The sequence below is a fragment of the Lissotriton vulgaris genome, chromosome 3_1 (genome assembly GCF_964263255.1).
Source record: "Lissotriton vulgaris chromosome 3_1, aLisVul1.2, whole genome shotgun sequence".
NCBI lineage: Eukaryota > Metazoa > Chordata > Amphibia > Caudata > Salamandridae > Lissotriton > Lissotriton vulgaris.
The window spans coordinates 747,751,068-747,768,565 of record NC_141689.1 but is presented as its reverse complement, the minus strand read 5'-3'; positions in this window follow the sequence as shown (position 1 = coordinate 747,768,565).

Below are 17,498 nucleotides of genomic sequence, written 5' to 3'. Positions count from 1 at the left end.
ATTGTTCTTCAACATTGCCTTGCTTACCAAGTGGCAAACACTCTAACATAGAACATGTTGCAGTGCCAAATTCACTAAAGGTGTCAAGCAGCCTACTCTCAAGGAGATATTTCACATTTACACCAAGTATGCTGAACACGTGGTAGACTAGAGTGTTTTCAGACTCTAATTTTTTTGATTATGTTCACTACAGCAGTTATGTTTTCCTGTAAAAATCTAAGAATGCAGTAGAGTTTTCTTTTCTTTTCACTTCACTATCAATATGTGACCAAAGATCCTCACATTTCTTGCCTTTGGCACCATTACTCATCAAAAAGTCTGTAAACGGTTGCCAGATGGATAATATAGCAGTCACAGCCATTTCCCTTGGACTGAGAACATAAGCTAAGTGTAAGTGACACAGTTGGGATGACTCTTTTTTTGATGCCACAAAAAGCACAAAATGAGAAATATTTTCTTTTTAGTTCACGCGTATAACAAAACAGTGCAGCAAAATGGACTTAAAAGGCACAGCATTCTTCATTAACTCTGATGATTCTAAGAATGCTTTCAGCATACCATCTAGCAAGTGGCAAGGATCTCTTACAGGAAAGCACTTCAGTTCAGGTATCAGTTTTGACAGTTTATCAAACAACTTTTTCATATACGTAGCTGAATAACTGCAAATACAAACAATTTCACTCCAATCTTTGTAGAACTTGGAAAGAACCTTTTTGCAGCAGAATTTCAAGTGACACTGCGGTCCAAGTTTTCAAAAAGTCTGGTGTCATGTTTTCATCACTATCCCAGATTGTTGGTTATTGCACTCTTTTCACATATGCTTGTCATTATACCTTGCATTGAATGTTTAAATTATGAGGTGTTGGCAATTCACCTACCATCGATACTGACTCATTAGAAACTGGGGGTTGATGTATCAAGGGTTTTTACTCATTCTCTGTGGGTAAATGTGATGGCACATATTGGGAAAGATACTTATGAAACCAGCCATTTTACATATGAGTGAACAAATCAAACCTAGCCAAAATATCACGTATGATTTTGATATTTTCTGATTCTATACAGTTTATAAAATAATTGAACTAGACCTAAAACATGTTTCTAATCCCTGCACTTTAAACCAAAGACCACAAAACTGAACAACTCCGAATGAAGAAGAAACAATATTTAGTGACATCCTTAAACAGCAAAACTCAAGCAGAATATTGTTAGCCAGTCTTTCTTGTTGCTACCTTGTACAACAAAAATACATTGTATTGGGCCCTTCAGGAAGAAAATAAATATGACTCTTTCACTCTCCTTTTCCTTTTTTGAATGACATTTATTTTGTGGTTGTGCAGGTGTTTTTTCAGTGTTTCTATATTAACACTGGTGATAGCTATTTCCCTCTCAGTGGGGTTTTATCAGTTATTATAGGTTTATACCTTAAACTGGACAGACTAAGCATAGCGTATGGGATGTTTTCATTCGCCAGGAGCTTTTAAACTGATTGGAATTCCTTCCTTGCTGCTTGAACAGTGGCTGTAAATTCAGGGTAGTAGGATAGGGTATTGCCCTGGTATTTTATGGTTCCTTTTTGCTGAGAGATTCGTAGGACTGCATCGTGGTCTCTATAATTTAGTAGGTGGACAAAAACAGGCCGGGCGGTGTGCCAGGAGGTGGACGAGAAGCCAATGAGCGGTGGGCCCTCTCCACAACCAGCATGGTAGATAGATTGTCTGCACCGCATATTTCACTTAACATTTGCTCTACATAGGTTTCCAACCTACCCACATTTGTAGATTCTGGCAGCCCTAAAATGCGCACATCATTGCGCCGTGAGCGCACTTCGAGGTCTTTATTCTTTACTTGGATATCCGCACAAAATCTTTGCCATGTCCGAGACCTTCATAGTGACTTGCTCTAACCCATCTTCAGTGTTGGATATCCGTTGCTCTGCCTCACCTATGCGAGCGGCATGTCTATCTAGGTAGGCAGACATAGTGTCTATTCAGCTATTCGATTTTGCCATCTATGGATTGCAAGCTAGCTTGTATGGCAGTGATTGTCTGTTCAAGCGCAGTCGGCGATGCACTAGCAGTGTCCAGTTCCGAGTCTGATGCCACAGATTGGCCTGATCTGCCAGCCTTTCTCAGATCAAAGTTAAGCCGCAGTTGATTCTTATCCAGTTTGCCCATGGTGATGAAATGTATTGACCCGGCCCACGAACACCACAGTAGCAGCCCACCACGCGCTTTAATCCAATGTACCAAGTGAAAAATAATTAGTAATGCAACAATTACAGTTCTCATGTGCCAGGCACCCTTCCCGTGTGCGCGTCGTCTGAGAGCTCACATAAAAAGGCTAGTCACCAGTCAGGCGCTCATTTAATCTGGGACCCACAGGAAAGCATTGGAAACACAGGCCTTACTCGAGGGCGGCCGCGGCCCACATCATCGGCGACAAGCACTTCACACTTGATTCATCAGGAGACCCGGCCACCAGCTAGCCTCATGTGATCCACTCAGGTAATCACTGTTGATGAGGCGGATCCCCTGCAGCCACGATCCCCGTCGATCCTCTGCGCAGCGCTCACGTTTGCAAACGCTTCCACAATGTTCAGGGGGATGTGGCGCGAAGGCCCAGCCAGGTGGGGGGTGATGCAGTTCAGTCAAGCAGCACCACAACAACGTCCACACGGGCCGCAATCAGCAGCGCGGCGGCTCGCAGCGTTGCAGTGAGTCTCTCCCCGCCACAACACTGGAGGTCCAGGATACAGCGTTTGTCTGTGCGGGAAGGCCAGCGGGTGGCCCAGCAGGTCTCACTCACCACAGCTTTCTTCTGCATCTGACTGGGACAGCAGACCTCTGATCGTCCTCACCGCAGCCGCCGTGCAGGTCACGGGTGCAGGTCGTGGGACAGGATGTACTCCAGATCAGGTCCGCCGCAGTGCTCCGCTGCCGGTGCCTATCTCCGGTGTCGCCGATCACTGCAGTGCTATTTTAACAAGGGGCAATCACTTCAGGAGCAAGGCTGGCGTGAGTTCACAGAGAACCACCAGTTTGGGTAAACAGCTTCACACCATTGCAAAAGGATGTCAGTAGCGTTGTCTCATGATTTGGGGGTTGAATGGCTGCCAGGGAGCAGGATACTTGCAGGATAGTTAAGATGGCTAGAGGAGATGCACTAAAATGTGGCCATCTTGCTGTGTGTCCTCCAGCGCCCACCTTGCGATCGGCAACTTGATGTTGCTGATCGCGAATGAGGAAAAAGTCTCGCCGGGATGTCATTTTGCTCGCTCGCGGTTGCCAACTTGACAATAAGGACCGCGAGCAAGCAAAAAATCACCGCCATGTGTATTTGCACTGTGCTACATTCAATTCACGTAGTGCGAAGTAGCACAAACTTCGCAAACTACGCGAGCGTAGCGTAGTACTTCGTGCAGGGTTAGTATACGCCCACTATATGCACATTGTTGAGTGACTCTACACTATACACAGAATGCACTATCGGTTACAAAGTGTAAACACAACAAGTCAGATATACACCAAACGAATTTGCAACATACAATGCATTAGGTGTTGATTGACAGAATACCTCTAAAAGTCAACGTACTCCAATGACTTTCACCAGGCCACTATCAACAGTCTATGCAACCACTTGATATATTGTATAGGCCCAGGGGCGCCTCTTAGTCTGTGAAATTCTGGGGATGTGAATGTCAAATTTCCCAGCTTACATAGTGGTGGATGGCACAGTGGAGGGTTGTGATGACAAGATGTGATTCACCCATTAGAGGTTAGGAATATGCGGGTGCATCTTTCTGACTGTTTTGTTTTAATTAGGCCCATGGCTCAAATCCCAAAAATGTTTTTGGAAAATTGTACTGCCAAGTAAATTGTGATGCCCCAAAGTTGTTGCAGATTGTGCTAGTGGAATCCTTCAAAACTTCCTGGAGAGGGTTTGACTCTCTTGCTTTGCTTACTCCGTGCAATAAGGGACTAGGACAAAAACTCTTTTCCAGGCCAGCTTTTAGCTCCCAGACAAGATCTGGCAGATGAAGTATAAAAATACCAGGAGGGTTTCTGTGTTTGTTTGTCCTGCTGCCCTATGTTACTCTCCAATATTCCAAAGAAACACAGAAATAAAGGTCATTGAAAGTTATATTGCTATACTCCATCTCCTAATATATTGACATTGTGGACCCAAATCAAAAGGCCAAATTTACAGCCAAATATTTATGCCTGCCAAGTATTGAACTGGGGGAAGTAATGCGTTTTCCCGCTACACTGCTATGTCCCACCACAGGTAATCAAACTGTGCGGAGAACCTATTCGATGGAAACCTACCGCTGGCATTTACGGCCCTCAAATCTCAAGTGTGGTTTTGGCAGCAGTTACCGCTTGAGGATAGTGTAGCTCTTTCAAGGATAATTGCTCTTCCCCAACTATTAGATTAGTTTGTCAATGTCCCATTATTTCCTAATTTTATTATTTCTTTAATTGGACGGGGCGCTGGGAGATTTACTCTGGGACAACGGGAGACATGGGGTGGCCCTAAACAAACTTCAATTTCCAGTGGGGTGTGGAGGGTTGGGTGCACCATCTTTCGAGGCTTATTACCTCACACCACAGATAGATTGGGTGGCCATATGACTACCTTCAAACAATTCTTATGAAACCAGTGCAGGGGATAGTCCCCGCCCTTTGCATGTAATACAACAAATTCTTCATCCCACCGTTAAGCTGCACCGTTCGTGGACCCTCCATGTGTGGATAGCTCAGACATGCTTGACAAGAGACTTCCAGAACACAAAGTGCATACTCTCCTACTACACAGCTATAGGGTCTACCTGGATCATTGGGGCATTTTACAGCTGACCAGTTAGCAACCTAGTATGAGCATTCCATTGACACAGTGGGGGGTTTGTTCCAGGATGTCCATTTGATCAGTTGTGCCAGGAATACAGCTTTCCCAAAAATGTATTTCTTTTACACAAGCAGTTATTAAGCACTCTCAGGTTACTATGGGGAGTGATAGACACAGAGCCTCCAAATCATGCAGTGATGCATGCGCTACATACCATAGGAGAAGGACAGCACCTTATCACTTGGTTTTACAAAGCCATTTGGGAGCATACTCGAATGCAACTAACCCAACTCCAGCCGGAATGGGAGGAGGATCTGGGGCACCCCCTACATGACACTGAATAAATGCAAGTGCTTGAATTATCTCATGTTATCTCCAGAAACTCGCAATTTAAGAACATCCAATATATGATACTTAATAGGGCTTACCTCACACTTTCCCAATTAAACCGTATGTTCCCAACGGCCAATCATACCTGCTTTGGATGTCAAGCGCGATCAGCTGACTTTCAGCACATGCTTTGGCCATGCCCTGCTGTAACCAGATTTTGGTATTTTATACACATTCTAGTAGCCATCGTTACGGAGCTCACAAAACTCAACAGGTGGGAAGCTACAGCATGGGGCATATTTCCTAAGAGGAAAAGTCATAAGGTGCGGGTGCACTTGGTAAATCTTGCCCTTCTTTTGGCCAAGTATATACTTCAAAAAACAAGGTTGGTGGAGGGTCTAAGGGGAAAATATTTAAAGACCAAAGGTTAGACAAACCCCTTATTCACACTATAACAATACAAAAGGACTGTTAATGGTCTGTACAGCTAATGGGGGAAAGAAAAATGTGACAGACTCTGTGTCTACCAATAAAGTGTGTACAACAAAAAGGAAATGAATCCCATCAGCCCACCCATATGGCAGAGCTTCATCATCTGGGATAGAACCAAAGATGGTCCGGTTAAGGAGCCACACACCTGTTGGAATTATGTGCTTCTCCAAACCCAAGGAGCCACCAGTGATGGATCGTACCAAAAGTCAAATCAGTTTGGAATGGTGTGGGATGTTAAATTGCAGTGAGAAAAAAGTGTGCAAAAAGAATCAAAAAGTGAGATGTAAAATTGGCTACCATGATTTAAGGAAAACTTTATTAGGGAAAATCATGGTGTCAAGATTAAAATGAGTGTGAGACAGTTTGACACAATAACTGTCTATTAAGGATGGTATTTGGTCAACATGTTTCAGTCATTGTAGGAAAGTGTACTTTGCTTTCGTCAGGACCTCTTGAACACTACTGCAATTAAGCTTGACCTAAGCTTAGTGAGAAAAGCAAAAATTAACACAAATTAATGATACAACACATCCTACCGTACATTGGATTTTTCAAACGGGGGATGTCTGTTTCATAAGGTATTTAGGATTCTTTCCTAAAAAGGAAGATACACAACAAGGGACAACAAATAGGTAGAACACAGACACACATTTCTATTATTTTTGCGCCATATGTTTCTTTATGCCAATAGGTCATTCTCCAAAACGATAGAGATATGTTTTTTTATTTATTTTTACTCACCCAAAAATGCTTGGGAGAAAGCCTCACCTCTTCCTGGCCACTGCTCAGGGTTGGAGGCCCGCTCTAATTCGTGAAATAGAATAGAGGGTGTCTGGTTAGATCACATCCATACTAATGATTCACTGGCACAAAGTGCTAAAAACCTAGGCATTGTTTCTGAGTACATGACAGACAGCAACTGCAAGGGCTGCCGTGAGAGTGAGACACAGTTAGTAACAAATCTCTGATTCTAACAATATATCAATGTAAGAGCAGTGAAAAAAGCTCTTCAAGGCTGGCTGATAGCGAACCTAGTTCATATAGTAACAATAATACATAAGGAGCTCATCAAACTCCGCTTTGTAATTGTAATCCATCAGCTTATATGCTGATATCCAGAGCGCCCTCCTAAGAATGAAAATAGAGAAACGCTTTGCTGTGTAAAGCTGGAAAATGAGCGCTCTTCTAAGTATGAAGTAGGAAACCGCTTCGCTTTAGAGAGCTGCATGAACTTGGCTGGCGTCGCTTCCTCACCTGTCCGTCGGTGCGCCTGGACTGATCCTGAGCCGAGGAGGAGGTACCGACTGGATCGGGTAGGAAGGTAATATATGTTACATGGGCCAATGGGGATGCTCCATAGCTGTAGGACCAGAGTGGAAACTGCAGTATCAGCCAATGGAATCGTTTTTACTAAAACAGGAAATGGAAACTGCATTATCAGCCAATGGAAACGTTTTTACTTGCCTGGAACAGGGAGGAAGTTGATATGTGTTATATGGGCCAATGGGGATGCTCCATAGCTGTACAACCAGAGTAGAAACTGTATTATCAGCCAATGGAATCGTTTTTACTTGACTGGAACAGGGAGGAAGTTAATAAGTGTTACATGGGCCAATGAGGATGCTCCATAGCTGTAGGACCAGAGTGGAAACTGCAATATCAGCCAATGGAATCGTTTTTACTAAAACAGGAAGTGGAAACTGCATTATCAGCCAATGGAATCGTTTTTACTTGCCTAGAACAGGGAGGAAGTTGATATGTGTTACATGGGCCAATGAGGATGCTCCATAGCTGTAGGACCAGAGTGGAAACTGCAGTATCAGCCAATGGAATTGTTTTTACTAGAACAGGAAGTGGCTGCTTCTCAAAGGAAGTGTGCCACGCTGCTTGGACCAGCCCACACACAGGGTAGCTGTAGGACCGTAGTGGAAACTCTAGTATTAGCCATTTGTAAAATATTTGTAAGTAGTTTCATAGAAAGACCTGCACACACTAAAAGGGATCACCCATGTTGGTGGGTACAAACTGAAGTCCTCTATTAAGAACTTGTTCCTCAAGGTCACTGAGGGTCCAAGAGCTAATATTCACTATGAGACTCTCTCCTCTGTGCTGGGTCCTGCTTGTTGTTGTTGTTGCTGCAGATGGCCCTTCCTGCTTTGGGTGTAGGGAAAGGATGGTTCGTCTTCCCAATGAACCTGGGGCTGGCCTCTCCTTCTGCCTCTGCTCCGTCCACGGCCCTGTCCTGAAACAGCCTGGCCATTAAACCATTGTGGTGGATCCTGAAAATTGGGCATTGGTTGTGGGAATTGTGGCTGATGATATCCCCAAGCAGCCGGAGGCCACCAGGGACCTTGTTGGTAAAAATGACCTCCTTGTCTGGCCCCCCTACAATTGGGCCTATTGAAATTACCTCTTCCCTGCCCTGTTGATGGGCTACTACGCGGTGAGTCTGAGTCACTGGAGTGTGGGTCTGAGGAAGATGTGGGAAAATTAGACCCATGCCGTTTCCCCTTCTTGTGGTAATTTGGAGGGTTATAGGTGTCACTTGTGTATGGGTAAATTTTCTCTAAGGAAAATTTGGCCAGATCTTTACAGCATTTTTCAATTTTGGAAAAAAGTATAGACTCTTTGTACTCCTTGTTTGCTTTGGTAGTTTCATCAGAATATTTCTTAAAGACAGTATTGGTTAAAGTGGTCTTGATTTTTTACTCTAGGGTTTGTATTTCTATCAAGATGGCATCTGCCACTCTTTTGGCTGTGGTGATAATCAAGATCAACCAGTCGCGGGTACATCGCCATGCGATGAGCGACCAGTCTTTCAAAAGCGTCTTATCTGTAAGAAAAAGCCATGGAGCATTGGTGACTATGAGTCCTGTAGGAGTGCACTTCCCATGGAGATATTCAGCCATAATCTGCCCGTGGATGCATGTACGTGAATAAGTTTTCCTTAAAGTCAGAACAGTACCCCAATCGACCTGCTAACTTGGTCCTCCCATCGGTAGGGCATCCAGAATACTAGGATTCTCTGAAAGAATGGAATTGAGTGTCTCATCGTCAAATGACAAGCCGGTGAAGTCCGCCATCATACAACCTCAGAATAAATTGCCTGGGCGAGCAAATGCAACTCTAAAGTGAGAGCTGCTCAAAATATATATATATTCAAGAAAGAAGATCCGCAGCCGTGGCTGCTCTAAAACGTCAAAAAACAAGGTTGGTGGAGGGTCTAAGGGGAAAAATATTTAAAGACCAAAGGACAGACAAACCCCTTATTCACAGTATAACAATACAAAAGGACTGTCAATGGTCTGTACAACTAATGGGGGCAAAGAAAAATGTGACGGACTCTGTGTCTACCTATAAAGTGTGTACAACAAAAAGGAAATGAATCCCATCAGCCCACCCATATGGCAGAGCTTCATCATCTGGGATAGAACCAAAGATGGTCCGGTTAAGGAGCCACACACCTGTTGGAATTATGTGCTTCTCCAAACCCAAGGAACCACCAGTGATGGATCGTACCAAAAGTCAAATCAGTTTGGAATGGTGTGGGATGTTAAATTGCAGTGAGAAAAAAGTGTGCAAAAAGAATCAAAAAGTGAGATGTAAAATTGGCTACCATGATACGTTATTTAGATTGTTCGTGGACCTTAGCAAGGCCTTGGGACCATCCATGCTGTTACTTTGATGTGGACGAGATAACTTTTTTAGGTTCACAACTTTTGAACCAACATTTGACTGTGGGTGAAGGAATGGGCACGGCTTCCTTCACCAGAATTCTAACCACCGGAACGTGATACGTCGCCAGTAGGGGACCCTGCACAAATACACTTTGAGGTTTTGCTAGGGTCCACGAACAATCTAAGGTGGAAATAAAGTATTTGCACACAGCACTACTAAATCAACATAATACTAGGAATTCAAGCCTTTGAGAGAAAAAAATTCTTTTTTATGAATCTGGAGGATCTGGGCACACAATACCGTTTTAAATATTATAAGCCCTGAAGAAACTCCTTGGTAGGGAGTGAAACGCGTTGGCTGATTTGTTGAAAATTGCACTGTGACTGCTTTTAAAAGAATAAATAATACTAAAGAAATAATTTTTTCGTATACTCAAAATTGACAGTTTTTCTTGGACTCCTTTCCTGTGCGCCCCCATACAAGCCAAACTAAGAATCTACTCGAGCAGCAGAAAACTACAGCTCGCACTGTGCAAGATGCCATTTTCAATGATTGCACAGTGCCGGATGCTTGTCCGCACTGTGCAATCATTGAAAACGCATCTTGCACAGTGCGAACATGCTACTACGCAGCTCGCGTAGTGCTACGTGAAGTTCGCGAAGTGCACTTCGCGTAGCACTACTACGCCCACCCTTACTTTTAACTGGGGAGAATGTTTGCATTATCAGCATTCCGTCCATTTTTTGTTTGGCTGTAACACTTTTCGCCCTAAATGGGATGGGTATGCCCAGATGTGGTTCCCTTGCTCACTGTGCCACTGAATTCAAGCTAGCCTGACTGAAGAAGGGGGACATACCATGAAACCGGTCCCAGGATACTTGTTTCCGGTCCAGGGAGGACCTGGCCTGGCAGTTCGGTCTGGACTGTTTCCATGGGGCACAGGGTCAAGACTGATTTGCATATGGCTGGGTCCAAACTGGGGTGGCGTAGTGGGCAAAAGAACAATGGATTTAACCCTGATCTTTTGACTGTGGGTGAATGTTTGCATTGTCAGCATTCCGTCCATCATTTGCTTGCTGTAACACTTTTCACCCTAAGTGGGATGGGTATGCCCAGATGTGGGTCCCTTGCTCACTGTGCCACTGGATTCAAGTTAGCCTGACTGAAGAAGGGGGACATACCATGAAACCGGTCCCAGGATACTTGTTTCCGGTCCAGGGAGGACCTGGCCTGGCAGTTCGGTCTGGACTGTTTCCATGGGGCACAGGGTCAAGACTCATTTGCATATGGCTGGGTCCAAACTGGGGTGGCATAGTGGGAAAAAGAACAATGGATTTAGCCCAGATCTTTTGACTGGGGCAGAATGTTTGCATTGTCAGCATTCCGTTCATCATTTGTTTGCGGTAACAACTTTCCAAAATTAGCATTTTCAGACTTGAAGTTCAAAATCCAACGTCATAATAACATGTGTTTTTAAATTGTGAGTCCAGAGACACCAAACTCCAATTTTCAATTTGCTCCTAAGTGAAAGTTACACTTGTAAAGTGGTACAAGGCATTGCCACTTTTAACCTATGGGAGAGATAGTCCTTGCTGTAGTAAAACACATATTTAGCAGTTTTTCACTACAAGGACATGTACAACTCAAAAGCACATGTCATAGCATGGGGCTCCTAGGCCCTACCTTAGGGGTGCTTTACATATAATAAATGGAAAGGTTTGGACCTGGCAAAATGGGGAACTTGCCAGGTTGACATTGCAGTTTAAAACTGCACACACAATCTCTGCAGTGGCAGGCCTTAGACGGTGTGAGGGCTACTCATGTGGGTGGCACAACAAGTGCGTCAGGCCCACTAGGAACATTTGATTTAAAGGCCTTAGGCGCCTGTAGTGCACTGTAGTAGGGACTTGTTAGGAAATCAAACATGCCAGTCATGGAGAAGCCAAATGCCATTACATTTTAGACACAGAGCACATGCATTTTAGCACTGGTCACCGGTGATAAAGTGCCTAGAGTCCTGAAACAAGCAAAAATGAAGTTCAGCACACAGTCAAAACAGGTCAGAAGGTAAAAAGACAGGAGAAATCACATCATAATATGACAGGTCTAACACGTGTCCACCCCCCAGTGGAAAGTGAGGAGAACTACTCAATTCTTTGGAAGTTCTCTTCAACAAGACAGAAGAACCTGGAAAGACCATCAGCCTTGGTGTGCTCTGTTCCAGAACAGTGTTCCACCGTAAAGTCGATTCCCTGTAGATGGACCACCTAAGAGGTTAGGATTCTCACCGCTCACCTGCATTAACCATCTGAGGGATCTGCAGTCTGTCTAAACTCCGAAGTGAGTCCCAAAGAAGTAGGGTCTTAGCCTCTTCAGTACCAAGACCAAAACAAAAGATTCCCTTTCAAATGCACTCTACCCATGTTCCCTGGGAAGTAATCTCCTACTAATGAAGGCTACAGTTTGATCTAGGACCCCTTCGATTAGCTGTGAAAGAATGTCCCCCATGTCCTGCTCTGAGACATCAGTCTGCACCACAAATTCTTGGTAGAAGTCAGGAGCCTTGAGCACTGGTGCCATGCACATGGCCTTCATCAAGGTGTCATAAGCAATCTGGTACCCCTCTGACCAGATCACTCAACATGGCTGCTTCTTGGAAATCAGCCCTGTCAAGGGGGCAACAATGGTGCCGTACCTCTTGATGAATTTCCTGTAATATCCAGTGGGACTTAAGAAGGCTCTCACTTCTGTCTGGGTCTTGGGGGTGCCCAAGCCAGAATGGTGTACATTTTTGGTTGTAGGGGCTGCACCTTGCCGCCCCTACTTGTTGCCCCAAGTAAACCACAGAGCTCTGCCCTATCTGGCACTTACTGGCCTTCATAGTGAGGCCTACAATCTGCAGGACCCACAACACTTCCTCGAGGTGGTGCAAGTGGTTCTCTCAACTGGAGCTGAAGACTACAATATTGTCAAGGTAGGCAGCACTGAAATTCTTGGTGGATGCAGAAGCCAGAATGTTGTCAATATTTGGTTGTAGGGGCTGCAACCTGCTGCCCCCTACTTGGTTTCTCAAGTGAACCACAGAGCCCTGCCCTATCTGGAATTTACTGATCTTAATTGTGAGCCCTTTACTCTGCAGGCCCTCAGCACTTCCCTGAGGAGGTACAATTGGTCCTCCCAGCTGGAGCTGAAGATTGCAATTTCATCAAAGTAGGCAGCACTGAATTTCTCCCTTCTGGTGTTGAGAATGCTGACCTCTCTTATAACAAACGTGCTGAAGAACTTGGCAGCTCCAAGCCGATCAATGAGCTCATCAGCACTAGGGATGGGATGTGCCTCAGTCTTAGGGATAGCATTGAGCCCATGGTGGTCCACTCAGAACTGGAGTTCAGGTGTGACTTCGGGTGGAGCAGCCTTGGGGACCAAAACAACTGGGCTGGACCAAGGACTGTTGAAGGGTTTAATAATTCCTAACTCCAGCATCTTGGAGACTTCCTCTTTGATAATGGCCCTCACTCTGTCAGACAACCCATAAGTTTTCTGATTAACAAGAAGGCTATTCCGAGTATTAATGCCATGAGTCAACCAATGGCATACTCCTGTGGTGAGTGAGAAGACAGATGCAAACTATCCCAGAAACCGGACAACCATTTCTCTGCTGCTCTAGAGTCAAAGTCGGGGTCTAACTTTAGTGCTAACTAATCCTGCTCTTTGCAAGACATGAGGTCTCTAGACGTTCACTCTTTTATTCCACCTCATCATCCGTGATGAAGAGCATGGTTAACTCAGATCTCTCGAAGTGTGGATTGAGGCAGTTTATGTGCAGTACTGTCAAAGGGTTCCTAGTTGTCTGCAAGTCCACCAGGTAGGTAACATCGCTCTTCCACTCCAACACCTAAAATGACATTGGTTTCTGGTTTGCATGTAGTAATCACAATCCTAGTCAGGGTAAGTGTAATACATACTAAAATGTACCTGTGCTCACCCTCTGGTAGCTTGTCACAGAGCAGTCAGGCCAAGTTAAAGAGGCAATCTGTAAAGTATTTGTGCAGACACTCAGTAGTTCAGTGAAAATGCCACAAACGTACTCCATGCCAGTATTTATTCAAGTAAAGCAAGTCTAAAATGACAAAAATTCAACATATACAAGTAAAGATAAGAATTTTGCAAGAGTAATTCAAAATGAAGTGCTTAGAATTCAGTGGCTCCAACTGGGGCTATCTGGCTGTGCTTGACTGGGACAAATCCAAACGGTCAGACCCGCTGGCAGGACCTTTGATGCATCGATGCTTGGGGACAATGTGTTGAAATCCATTCCACAGGTGAGGCATCTCTGTCACAGGCAATGCATCAGTTCAGAAGTCAGGCAAAGTTGTTGATGCGTTGCTGTCAAGAGCATCGTGTGGCGGTTCTGAGGCATCAATGTCAAATTGCTGGGCTGAAGGTAATGCATCAGGTGGGCTGGTCGTTCTTCTGAGTTGGGTTTGTGTGTCGCAGACGTCCGCGATGCAGTATTCAAAACTCACACAGCAGTGGTGATTGGGAGGTGATGCATTGGCAAAGTCTGGCTTGTCTTGTAAATAGAGGTTGTTGCTTCGTACACTCGGTGAGTGGTGTCCATGACTTCTGTGCAGGCAGCAGTAGTGCTTCAGTTTCACTGGGAATGCACCGCTCTCAGGTGACACCTTGCAGTTAAAGCTATGGTTTCTTGGGTTGCAGCACATAACACACACATTCAAAGGGCTCAGGAATGGATTTGGCACTGGTTGGCCGAGCAGGACACACAGCAGAGGAGCCCAGGTGTTGATAGCAAGATGCAGGGGAAATCATTGATTTCCCTGAGATTTCAGTAACAGGAAGTTAGCCCACACAAGCCCTTGGAGAACCTTTAGAGATTCGGGATATAAAGAGAAAAGTCCAGTCGTCCATTCTGAAAGCCTTCCTGGACAGGAAGGGGGAGAGGGGAGTTAACACTTACACATGAAGGGACTGCGTCCCGATCCCACACAAAGGACTGATTACCCACCACAGATAGCCTGACTGGGTTGAAGAGGATCCTTGTGCATTTTAGAGAGCCCGTTTGAAGTCACCCCCTACATCAAAGGCTCTGCTGCATGACTCTTCAAAGCCAACGCAATGGCTGCTCGGTGACAGCAGATACACAGCCTGCATGGCTCAAAGATAACACTGTGCAGCTCAACGATTATGCATTGCATTGACTTCAAAGGAGCTTCACGATGATGTAGGACCCCATTTGAGGCAGTAGGCTCTCAATGTCGATATTTCTTCAGCGGGATCTGTCTGGGTTCTGTAACAGGCCTGCTCTCTATGAATGTCAGCCAAAACTTTGAATCTGTACTGGTCCCTCGTGGCCTCAAGTAACCTTTTGACCCCTAGTTATGTCTAAGCACTGTTTCTGCATTTAATCTTGAAAAATTCCTATCTTAACTTTTTGTCGTTTTGGTCTTGTTTTAATCAAATACTCTCTATTTCTCTAAACAAGTGGGGGGTTATTTTGTGGTGTTCTCATTGTTTTGCTGTGTGCAGGTTTGGGTTGCACAATTGTTAACACATTGCCTCTTCTAATTTCTACCATTGATGATCAGCAGCGACGATAGGACTTGTTTTTGTGTTTGTGCAATACCATATACTAATTCAGTGTTCACTACAACTCTATACTTAGGACCAATTCAAGCCTATTTCCCTTTATTAACAATTTTTGATCTGTCCTTAAATATTTGACATTTTTGTATTTTCTATTTTCCCTGATTGGCATTTTTGTTTTTACCTAAAGTCATGTCTCTCACTGGTGAGCCACCAGCTACACCTGCACCTGCATCTGTACCTTCCCCTGCATCTGCACCTACAAAAATGGAGTTTGATCTGGCCAAATTGGAAAGTTACAAAGTGGCTCAGCTTAAGGTTTTCTGCTGGGAGTTTCAGGTCTCTATGAAGGGCTTCAAGAGAAAGGTGGAGTTGCAAAAGGCACTGAGGGTCTACATAGAAGCAAGGGATGCAGGACCTGTGGTTCTGGTGGAGGAGTGTGAGAATCTGGATGAGGATGGGGAGCCAGACCAGGAGGATATGAGACAACCCGCAGGTCCCCACCAAGTCAGGGAGCATTGCCTCATCCAGGAACCTGGCCCCAGAGGAGTAGGAGGACAGGAGGTATGAGACTAAAGCTAGAGTTAGCTCAAATACAAATTGAAAAGGATCATACTTTAGAGGAGAAGAGGCTGGCTCTATATGAAAGAAAAATAACCCATGAGGTCAACCTCAGAGAGCTGGACATCAGAGCCCAACAAGGGAGGTCCAGCCATAGCAATGGTGGCAGTATACCTACAGTGCCAAGTTACAATGTAGGGGATGATATAGATAAATGGTTGGCAGCCTATGAAGTGACTTTAAATGTGCACAGGGTCCCAGAGGATTTCTGTGAGGACCCGGCACTCTATGGCAGTACATGTCCCCAGTTGGAAGGGATACACTCCTTACGTTAGAGGTCTGGGACCAGACCAACTAAACTGGCAGGAAAACCATTGTAGTCAGCAAGTTTGGGTTGACACCTTAGAAGTATAGGCAACAGTTTCGGGCTAGTCACAAATGATCTATACGAATATGTGTGGATTTCTTGGACTATGTTGGTAAGGCACTTAAAGGCAGGCGGAGGGGCAGCAAGGCTGATGAATTTGAAGGGTGGGTAAAATATTTTTTATGGAGCACATTTTGATATTTGCTTTCCAGAGATGCGCCAAGACCTGGTAGATAGAAAGCTAACTGACTCTAGGAAGTTTGATGAGGCAGCAGACATATGGAGACACGTGGAGAAGTGTGGCTCAGGGGTTAGAGGCGGCAGACCCGGAAGCTGAGATCGGCCCTGGACCAGGGTTCAATTCCCCCCCTCGGCGGGTCTTGGGCTCAAAAATTCCACGGACTCGATAATTCTCGCTCTGGTGCCTTCTCGACTCACGGGTTCACACTCTGCGACTCTGGGCAATAGCTTGCTTAATCTCCACAACGGCCCCTCGCGGCGGGATGCCTGCCTTTCACCTTGTGGATACCCTGCCGGGGTTACCTCACAGGGGAATACCAGGACGGGTTCCCTAAGCAAGCGCCGGGAAACCCTTTGTGGGTAGCTGTGCGCTATATAAGCTCAAATACATTTACATTTACATTTACCCAGAGTGTCCAAGAAAGTATCTGGGAGAGGACTCCCAAAAGTGTGGTCACAGTTCTCAACAGAAGAAAGAGGGGGAGATAAAAAGAAGTCCTCTAAAGGCCCCCAACAAACTCAATGGGGAAAGCGTCTTGTCCTCATTCCCAATCTGGCAACCAGTAGCAAAACTACCATGACACAGATCAGCAGCCCAAAACCCCAAGTGCTATTTGTGCGGTGAGTATGGACACTACAAAGGGGACACCAAGGGGCCCATTAGGATAACGGGCGGACTTTTTCCACCCGCCATCTTATCTTAGAAAGGAACCGCCCACCATAAGGGTGAAGTCCCATGGGGGAAAATTAGGATGCGTGCGCCCGCCACAGTGGCGGGCGCATCCTGTATTTTTAACATTGCGGCGCCGGCTGCAATGCTAGGAATACATGTTGTGCATTTCAAAGCACAACGCGACAGGCACTGCGCAGTTCCTGCTACATTGTTCTTTGACATTCAGGGGGGTACCTACCCCCCATGTGCACCCCCAACCCCTGGGAGTCCCTGGGGGCCCGCAACAGGCCCCTGCAGGTAGACTATGCAGGCATTTCCGTGGCGGCAATGCCGCCATGGAAAGGCATTCCCCAGCACACATTGTAATATGGCTGGTGGTGTCAAACAGACACCACCACCATATTGCAGCCTTTTCTGTCCCGGTTGGAAGGTGACTCGGGTGGAAATGCGGCGGACGGTCTTTCCGTCCGCCGCGGACCCCCCGCCATAATATAATGGTGGGGGGTCATTCCTGCAAGGATGGAGGGCGGATCGCCCCTACCAGGCCAGCTGGCCTGGTGGGGGCGATCCGCCCACCATTCTAATGGACCCCCAAGTGTCCAAAAAGAGCTCAAATTCCCACTGGAGGGAAGAACCCTGGTGTGCATAACATAGTGCTGGGGGGCCTTTTCGACAGCATGTGTGAAAGACCCGGACAATGGCAGC